We start from the raw sequence: 8,941 nt of genomic DNA on the forward strand, positions 1-8,941 counted from the left end.
AAAAATAATGCCTAATTTTTAATTTACTCCTAAGTAGTAAAGCCAACCCTCCTTGCCTCTCAGGCTTCTGTCTGTATCTCTTCTCTCCCTAAGGTCTGAACAACTAAGTGCTGTGTATGGGCTCAGCCCCACCCATGCTAACACTTTCTGAATTTCGACCACTCACCAGGCACTCTCTAGGCTCCTTCACTCTAGCTCTGAAAGATAAGCTCTTCCTCTTCCCCCACCCCTTGGTTTATAAGTTAAGTAACTTGAACCTGTCACAAGGCTAGTAGAGTATAGAGATCAGCCTTAAACCTAAGTCCCTATGCACTTTTCAGGATGGCTCACTGGCACTCAATGCTTTCCTGAAGAAGGATGTCAGTGTCCCGGGACACACTGCCATGGACTGGCAACAAATGACCCTAGCCACCTCCTTCCCTGGTTGGGTGGCTGTATAGGGTAGCCAAATTTCTACCTACCCTTGTGTGTTATAGTTCTATTGGTTATGGAAAATTGAGCCTCTGCCTTGGTCATTGTTCCTATAAACACCAGAACATCCCAGACATATGTTCTCCATCCCACTGCCTTCCATTTTTACCTACCCCAAAACTACAACTGCCATGAAGGAGAATACTGATTGATTATTGTTTATTCAACTTGCACTGGGGACTCTACTAAGTCTTTTAAAGATACTGTCTCATTTACTCTTTACAATCGCCTTATAAACTATGTACATATGTGTGTATTATAACCATTTCAGAAAGTAAGAAACAGAGGCTCCAACAGATCAGATAATTGCCCAGAGCCAAATAGTTGATAAAGGGATAGAGTGAAGGTATGAATTTAGGTTCACCTCACTCCAAATTCCAAGCTTCTAGTTACCATGCTACCCTCTTCTCATATATCTTCCTAGGGTCTAGAAATTCTCAATTCTAACATGATGACTAGGGACCCCTTTGTCTAACTACCTGCATATTGCAAGTTGTTGTGTTTCAGTCACTTTGTGAGATTTGCAGTCACTTCCCAGGACTTAGAGCCCTGTGGCCAAGTGTGTCCCAGGATTTTAGCTCACTGATACCCTACTCTTGGTGCGGTGTGCTTCACAGAAGTATGGCAGACTAGGATATCTGCAGTGAAACTGAGGCCCAGGGCTCTTTTCCCCCAAACATGTAAACCATAGTGTCTTCCACTACATGCAGTTTTGTCTGGATATACCCAGATTGTTCCTAATATACAGGATTTTCACTTACATCCCTCATTCCCACTTAGAAAAGAGTGGAGCAGGAAAGTTCTAACGAAAGTGGTGAGCTGGCTCTGTGCCCTGCAGTTTACAGAGAAATGAGGAATGGATCTGTCCATCTCCTTCCTCAGCCCAGGTTCTCCTCCTGTCCACCTGCAAAGCATAGAGCCCTTCCTCCTGGAGCACCTACACATACACAGTTGACCCTTAAACAACACAGGGATTAGGGGCACCAACCCCCTTTCCCACAGTTCAGAGTCCACATATAAGTTTTGACTCACCAAAAACTATAACTACTAATAGCCTACTGTTGACCTGAAATCTTATCCATAACATGAACAGTCAATTAGCATATGTTTTATATGTTGTATGTCATACATACTAGAGAAAAGAAAATCATACAGAACAAAAAATCATTTATGGTATTGTTTTTATTGCAAAAAAAATCCACATGTAAGTGGCCCCATACCGCTCAATCCCATATTATTCAAAGGTCAACTATATTTTCTTTAGACAGCAAGCTTCATTAGGGCCAGGCCAGGGAGCTCCACATTCACATCTTGTACTTCTAGCTCTCCAGCTAAGAACTAGTGTTCTTCAAATTCCTGTGAGAGATAGAATGTAAAGAATAGGGCAATATGATATTGGGGCAAAAAATAGTAGGCACAAAAGCTGTGATGTCTGTAGCTTTTACAATCAGCTTCTGGTGGCAGCCATGTAAGTCACCCTTCCAAAACCAAGTGGAAGACTGGTGAGAGAGCAAGAGAAAGAAAAAGGAATTTGGGAAAGAATGAGATTTTTATTCTCTTTAATCAAAAAGATCTATTAGATCTATTAGATAAAGAGCAATCTCTTTCTTCGTAAACTTGTGAAGATGTCAGCCAGGACTAAAGACTACTCCCCAACCAGGCCTTGCCCAAAGCACTTACATGACTTACAGTCTTTTCCCAAACATCCTCTTGCTTCTGCATATTCCTTTCCTTGTCTCTTTTGACTTCTCTCCATTTATCATTTAGATCAGTGCCACAGGCAGCTTTCCTCGCACAGTAGATATGATTCCTGAAAAGATCAATAGGAATTGGAGCTCTATCAACTGAACCATATGTTGACTTATTTTAGGGAGTCCTAGTTTTCAGGTTTGGCATTCTTCAGCCAAGATCAGTTCTTATCATTTAAGTTGAAAATTTCTCTGCTTCAGAGCATCCATGTTCAGTAATTAATGATCTGCAAACAAACAGTTGAAAGCTCTGGAGGAGTTCTCTATTTAAAGCAACTACAAGCCGAAACTACACATAAGGCTAAAAATAGAAAATTATCATCCTTCCCATCCTGGATCTTATGGGCAGAACTCAGAAGACTTGGCAGTTGGTGAAGAGGAATTGTGGAAAAGAAAGTAGATGATTCTAAGGAAGGGCAGTGGCGTTGATAACTGATAAATATGAATTCGGGTAAGCCACGAATTATCTATAAAATTCTGTAAGGATGTAAATATCCATGCACTTCCATCATAAGATTCTGATTTAGTAGGCTGGGGCTGGGCCCTGAAATCTGCCTTTTGAAAACATTTCCAAGCAACTCTGATTATAGTCAGAGGACCATACTTTGAGAATAAGTAGAGCAGGGCGTTCTAACACAGTGTTTCTCAAGCTTTAATGTTCCTACAAATTCTCCCCAGATTTTGCTAAAAGAATCTGATTCCACAAATCTGAATAGATAAGAATTTGACTTTTGAACAAGATCCACAGATCACTCTTTTTTAGAATAGTACTAATATAACACACTGTTTTTCAAATTTGGCTGTATAATAGAATAACCAAAAAAATGTAAAAAAAGGTAAAAAGAAGAAGAATAAAAAGATTGATGCCTGAGTACCACCTAATACATACTTTGATTAAATTGGTCTATAACCCTGGTACTCAGGATTAAAAAAAAAAAAAAATTCCCAAGTGTAGATTGTAGCTCACAATTTTTTGTCAATCTGACCCACAGTACCTGGCAAGTTATGGACACAGAGAAGCTCCTTGATAAGTATTTTTTGAACTTAGGTCCACTAGGGGTGAGTCTGGGAGCCTGAAGCTGGCAACTGTAAAATTTCCTATGAGAAATGTTCCTAATATCAGCATGCCTATGAGGAGAAACACTATAAACATCCCCAAGGAACTAATATGATAAAGTGAAACTTCTACAAGATGAGAACAGTTAAATTTCATGAAAATGTTTGGACTTAATCATCTTCAAAATGGTCTAGGATTCATATCTCCCCATTGGTTCTAATCAGCCCTTCCTTCTCAACATTGGACGATTATTCAACAGAAAGGAATCCCCAATTGCAGATACGAATATCACAAGGGCCTGTTTTACACATGAGGATCTACCCTCCAAAAGTGACTTGCCCAGGTGTAAGTGTCTAGAAATGAAAGAATCAAGATTCAAATCCAGTTTCCCTGCCTCCAAATCTCAGACTGGGGGTGCATCCACCTACTAACAGTAAACAACAACCAGCAGAAGCATGCCAGGATAAAAATGGTACATCTGTCTGAAACGTCAATTAAAGCATTTGGGTATTTTTATATACAAGGAAACACAAATATATTATAATATGAAATGCAAATCTTCTATAATATATGATAACAAAGAATTTTTAAATTTGTGGTGATCTGCTTCAGATTATGCTACTAGGCCTCTGGGGTCACTCATGTTTGCTTCTCAGGAAACATGTAAGAAGCACTGCCCTTCTCTGTGTCATTAAAGGGCCATTGAAATGCCAAATAGAGCCCATTATTTGAGCCCATTACTGGAAATCTGTCTGCAAAACTCTGTTCAGATGCAATAATGATTTAGGCAGGTCAGACTTCCCAGAAATGAAGAAAAGTGCTGAAAATAAATAGGAGACAATAAATCTCTTAATGGTGCAAAGGGGAAAAATAAAGCAAATTATGTTTTATCTGGCAAACATATCATGGTCATTTTTTTGTAATCCTCATTTTTCCTTTCTGTAAAAAGCAGTTAGTGCAAAATTGAAGAAAATTTAGATTATAGTTTATAACACAGTGTCCCAGTTGAGCTTAACCCAGGATGTAGAGATTAGCCATTTGCAGAAAACAGTGGGCCAGTGACCACTGTTCGGAATTTATTTGTGAGTTCATAGATGTAAACTGTATGAATTATTAATGGCATAAAGATATTCTCTATGAGAGCCTTGGAGGAAATATTCACAAAGGAGGCAATAGCAAAGAGCAAAAAAAGTTTCATTTTTTTTTTCTTTTAATTTGATTTTGTTTAGTCCAACTTCCAGTACAGAGTTCTAGTATGGCTGGGTTGAGAGGGACAACTTGCCCTAACAGCTAATGAGGGTCTCTACCACTCCTGACTCAATCCAGATCTCGCAATCTGACCATTCTTGGGCTGGCTCCATGGTACTGGAGATGGAAGAAAAAAATTATACACATGTTTGAAAGAATATCTAAACGAAGAAAAAAAAAAGAATAAAGGACCTCACAAACGATGATATTTTTAAATAAAGAGTGACCCTACCGACTCTTAAGTGATCCTATCTGTGTTCTAAATGGGATGAATCCAATGGCCAACTTTTCCTCCTAGATGGTGGGAGGAGTGAGGTGAAGTAAAGAGGTGGACAAAGAAAATCTCATGAAAGAAGGAATTCAGAGTAGGGATTTAGATCCTAAGGGGAGAGATGGGAGATACAAAGCTAATGGGCTGTATTTGTTTAGGTGCACTTGTATCCCCTTTCCCACTTTTGTTCTATGCTCTGGCTTTAAGCTCAGAAAAATGAATGGGTCAAGAAATTAAAGAAAGTGTTCACTGAAGAGTATATAAGACTCAGCATAATCAGGATTGCTTTGGAGGCCAGGTCAAGATAACACAGAATTAGGGAGAAGCAAAAGGAGCATTCTCTCTCTCTGACACCACCCTCAAATTGTCAAAATCCACAGCTCAGCTTTGAGACATTCAGGTCCTACACCCTTTGTAAAGGGTGAATGTCCCTGGAGGAGCAGTATATTCCCAGAGAAGACAGATGCTAATACAATGATGAGGCCCTTCGGCAAAGAGGCTACAATGGAGAATTCATGGACTGGTTCCTGAACACAAGTGAAAAGCCGTTGAAGATTAGAAAAAAATCATCGAGGGAACCTTTGAGAACTGGTGACAATAATGAGCATGTGTGTATTATTTTGTAATTTATAAATTATTTTCACAGATCTCATTTGTTTTTAGCATTGATCCTAATAGGTAGAGAGGACAAGCATTGTTAGTATCTTTGTTTTGCAGATGAGAAAACTGAGTCTCAGTGTTTAAGAAACCTGCCCAAGGTCATTCATCTGGTAAGTATCAAGGTTAGGAATTCAAAAACAGGACTTCTGGCTCTAAATTCTGTGATTTTTCCACTGGAACATATTACCAGTTGGGAATTGTGACAGTTGAGTTAACCAGTCCTTAAAAAAAAAAAATAAATAACAAAGATGACTTAATATCAGGGAGCTGAGAGGAATTCAGTACTGGGTCTATGTGGAAACAAAGTTGCAAAAAATTATAGAGCTGACTAGAACTTGAGTCCAGATGAGGAGAAAGATGCCATCACAGGATTCCTATGGCCTGCTCACTGAGAGTCCAGGAAGCACTGCCAAGAGTAGGTGACTAAGGGAGGGGTGAATGACAAAAAGCTGAGCCACCTTCTGAGCAGAGCAAAAAGGAAGGAGTATGTTGCTGAGATGTACAGAAAATCTCCCTAATTCAGAATGCAGGATATCTTTGTGTTCTTAGGTTGTTTTTTCTTTGGGTGATGAAATTCCTGGGTAGGAAGAGTGTACAGAATGCGATTACATTTTCTTCCTGAATAAGAGCAATAATGAATCGCCTTGGCCAAGTGCCTCCTCTTGACCATTGTGCCCATTACATCTTCGGCTTATACTTGAAGGTGCTATAAAAGTGAGGGTGGGATTTAAAAATATGTTGAGAGTAAATATAAAGTTTGTAATTTAAGGAATGATAATTTGGAGAAGGGGGTGGCAAACATTGTCTGGAAAGGGCCAGACAGCAAATACTTTCAGTTTTGTGGGCCATATGGTCTTTATCGCAACTACTCAATTCTGCCACTGGTAGCAGGAAAGCAGCCATAGATAATATGCAGACAAATGAGTCTGGCTCTGTTCCAATAAAACTTTATTTGCAAAAACAGGTGGCAGGGTGGATTGGACCCAAGAGCCCTAGTTTGCCAACTACAAAGTTAGAGAAAAATTGTGTCTACCTAAAGATCTTGTTAGTCTCATGTCTATTCCTGAATAAAGTTGGGCAGGGGGAAGGGATAGAATGCATCACATTAGCTATTTGCTAGCAATTTTTATAAAATTAAAATTTTACTCACTGCCACCATAAGAAATGCATTTCTGTACTTTTTTATATATTACTCTAGAGGACATCGCTTTTCACTATTCCCTATGCAATGTTCTAGGTAAGACTTTCTGACAGTATTTGGTATTAGGATACAATTTTTTCCCACCATAAACTTGTGTGTTTCTTTCTATCAGAGGAATCAAATATTTATCACACATCCTTCTTCATCCTCGCTAGAAAGGTTTGAATAGAGTTTTACGTTGAATTCAATAATTTTATGACTTTTATGGTTGGCATACTCTTCTTGTTTCTATCTTAAAGAATGCACACACACACAATTATTTCTATTGCATTGTGTTTTTGTTTTTTTTTAAATCTACCTCGGGCAGCCCGGTGGCTCAGCGGTTTACCACTGCCTTTGGTCCAGGGCCTGATCCTGGAGACCGGGGATTGAGTCCCATGTCCAGGTCCCCATATGGAGTCTGCTTCTCCCTCTGCCTGTGTCTCTGCCTCTCTCTCTCTCTCTCTCTCATGAATAAATAAATAAAATCTTTTTTTAAAAAAATCTACTTCAAATTTTTGTAAAAAAGAAATGAAGCAAAAAAAAAAAAAAGAAATGAAGCTCAAATAACATATATTATTACAGAGCAATACTCACAATGCCAAATAAAGAGATAGAGCCAACTGGTAAATGAACCAAATTTTTCACCCAACTTGATAAAGCAAGCCTTGTCAGAAAAACTAAGAAGAAGAATATGGTGAGAAAAAAAAAATCCTATATATTCTCGACATTTCGAATTTCAAGTAATTGAAAAGTATAGTATTGGCTCTGGACTAGACAAAGATTAGTAAAATGGACAAATGAGTTTGGAAACAGATGCAAAAATGAATAGAAACTTGGTTATGACAGAGAAAGTGACTGATTCCTCCTGTCGGAAAAAAATTAGCTTCCTACCTTAGTCAATACATATAATTAATTCCTAATAAATTAAAAACTAAATGTGGAAAATGAAAGTAGAAGTTTTAAGTTTACAAATATATATCTTTGCAACATCTTGGTAGGGAAAGATTTCTTAACCAAAATGTTATAAAAGTATGAATCACAAAGGGAAATATTGACATTGACTGCATTGATATTTCAAACTTTTCTCCATCAAAAATACTATAAATGAAATGGGAGATATCACAGAATAGAAGATTAAAGGAAGAGATTTGCAGCCCATTATCAGATAAAGGATTAGTAGCCAGAATATATAAAAAAGATTTGACAAAGCAATTAAAATAAAGAAATAAACAAATCAGTCACCTTAATGGGGGGGGGGACAAAAAAGATATAGAATTCATAGAAAAGAAAAAAATGATGAACATTAAACATAGGAAATTAAGTTCAATCTTACTATTAATCAGAAAAACATAAAATGAAACGTAACATTTTTATTGACAATTTTAAACACTTATAACACCACACTCTGTCAAGACAGTGAGCAATGAGGATGTATACTTTGATAGTAGAGGTATATACTGATGCAAACACTATATGTTTAAAAATTTCTAGATGTTTGGAAATCTCTAGCAAAGTAGAAAATATATAGATATCCAAAGGCCAAAATTTCACCTGTAGCTCAACCCTAGAGTAGTGTGGTTCTGAAAGTTTGTTACAAATTCAAACTCTTGGGCTCACCTACATCTGCTGAATCAGAAACTGTAGGACAAACATCTGTGCTGTCACAGCCACATTAGCTACTTCTGATGCACACTAATGTGTGAGAGTCACTGTGCTAGAGAAACCCCCATATCTGTGCTCCTGCATGAAGGTTCATTAAAGCATTGCATGTAATCACAAAAATGTATAATCTGTCCAATGGTCCTCTGAGGGAAATGGTTATATAAACTCTGATTTATTGTTTCTATAAAATGTTTTACAGCTAATAAATGAATGAACTAGTTCTCTATATCACTATGGATAAAATTCAAAAACAAAATTGGATGAAAAAATCAAGTGACAAAAGATTTCACAATAGGATGGTATTCATGCAAATTTTTAAAATTCAAAAAAAGAGAAGTATATTATTTATGTCTTTTTAATTTATTGTTAAGTACTAAAACCTGTACAGAAGTGTCACACCAGCATCAGGAGGACAGTTGTTTCTGGAAAGGAAAGGGGAGACATTAATGAGGCAAGGAGAAGTTTAAGGATATCTAAAATACTTTATCTCTTCTGAAAATCCTAAAGAGGGATGCCTGGGTGGCTCAGCAGTTAAGCATCTGCCTTTGGCTTAGCGTGTAATCCTGGAGTCCCAGCATCAAGTCCCACATTGGACTCCCTGCATGGAGCCTACTTCTCCCTCTGCCTATATCTCTGCTTCT

The 8,941-nt window shown here is 37.8% G+C and overlaps 1 long non-coding RNA gene across 1 annotated transcript; it reads right to left on the reverse strand.

Annotated features, from left to right (window-relative positions):
* Nucleotides 1–1,675: 1,675 nt before the first annotated feature.
* LOC111098439 lies at nt 1,676–8,724 on the reverse strand. The gene is made up of 3 exons (XR_005368277.1): nt 8,681–8,724; nt 2,152–2,281; nt 1,676–1,827 (listed from the first exon to the last, which is right to left on the reverse strand). It is a non-coding gene; the product is annotated as an uncharacterized LOC111098439 (long non-coding RNA).
* Between the last annotated feature and the right edge of the window lie 217 nt (nt 8,725–8,941).

The sequence above is a fragment of the Canis lupus genome, chromosome 13 (genome assembly GCF_011100685.1).
Source record: "Canis lupus familiaris isolate Mischka breed German Shepherd chromosome 13, alternate assembly UU_Cfam_GSD_1.0, whole genome shotgun sequence".
Taxonomy (NCBI): domain Eukaryota; kingdom Metazoa; phylum Chordata; class Mammalia; order Carnivora; family Canidae; genus Canis; species Canis lupus.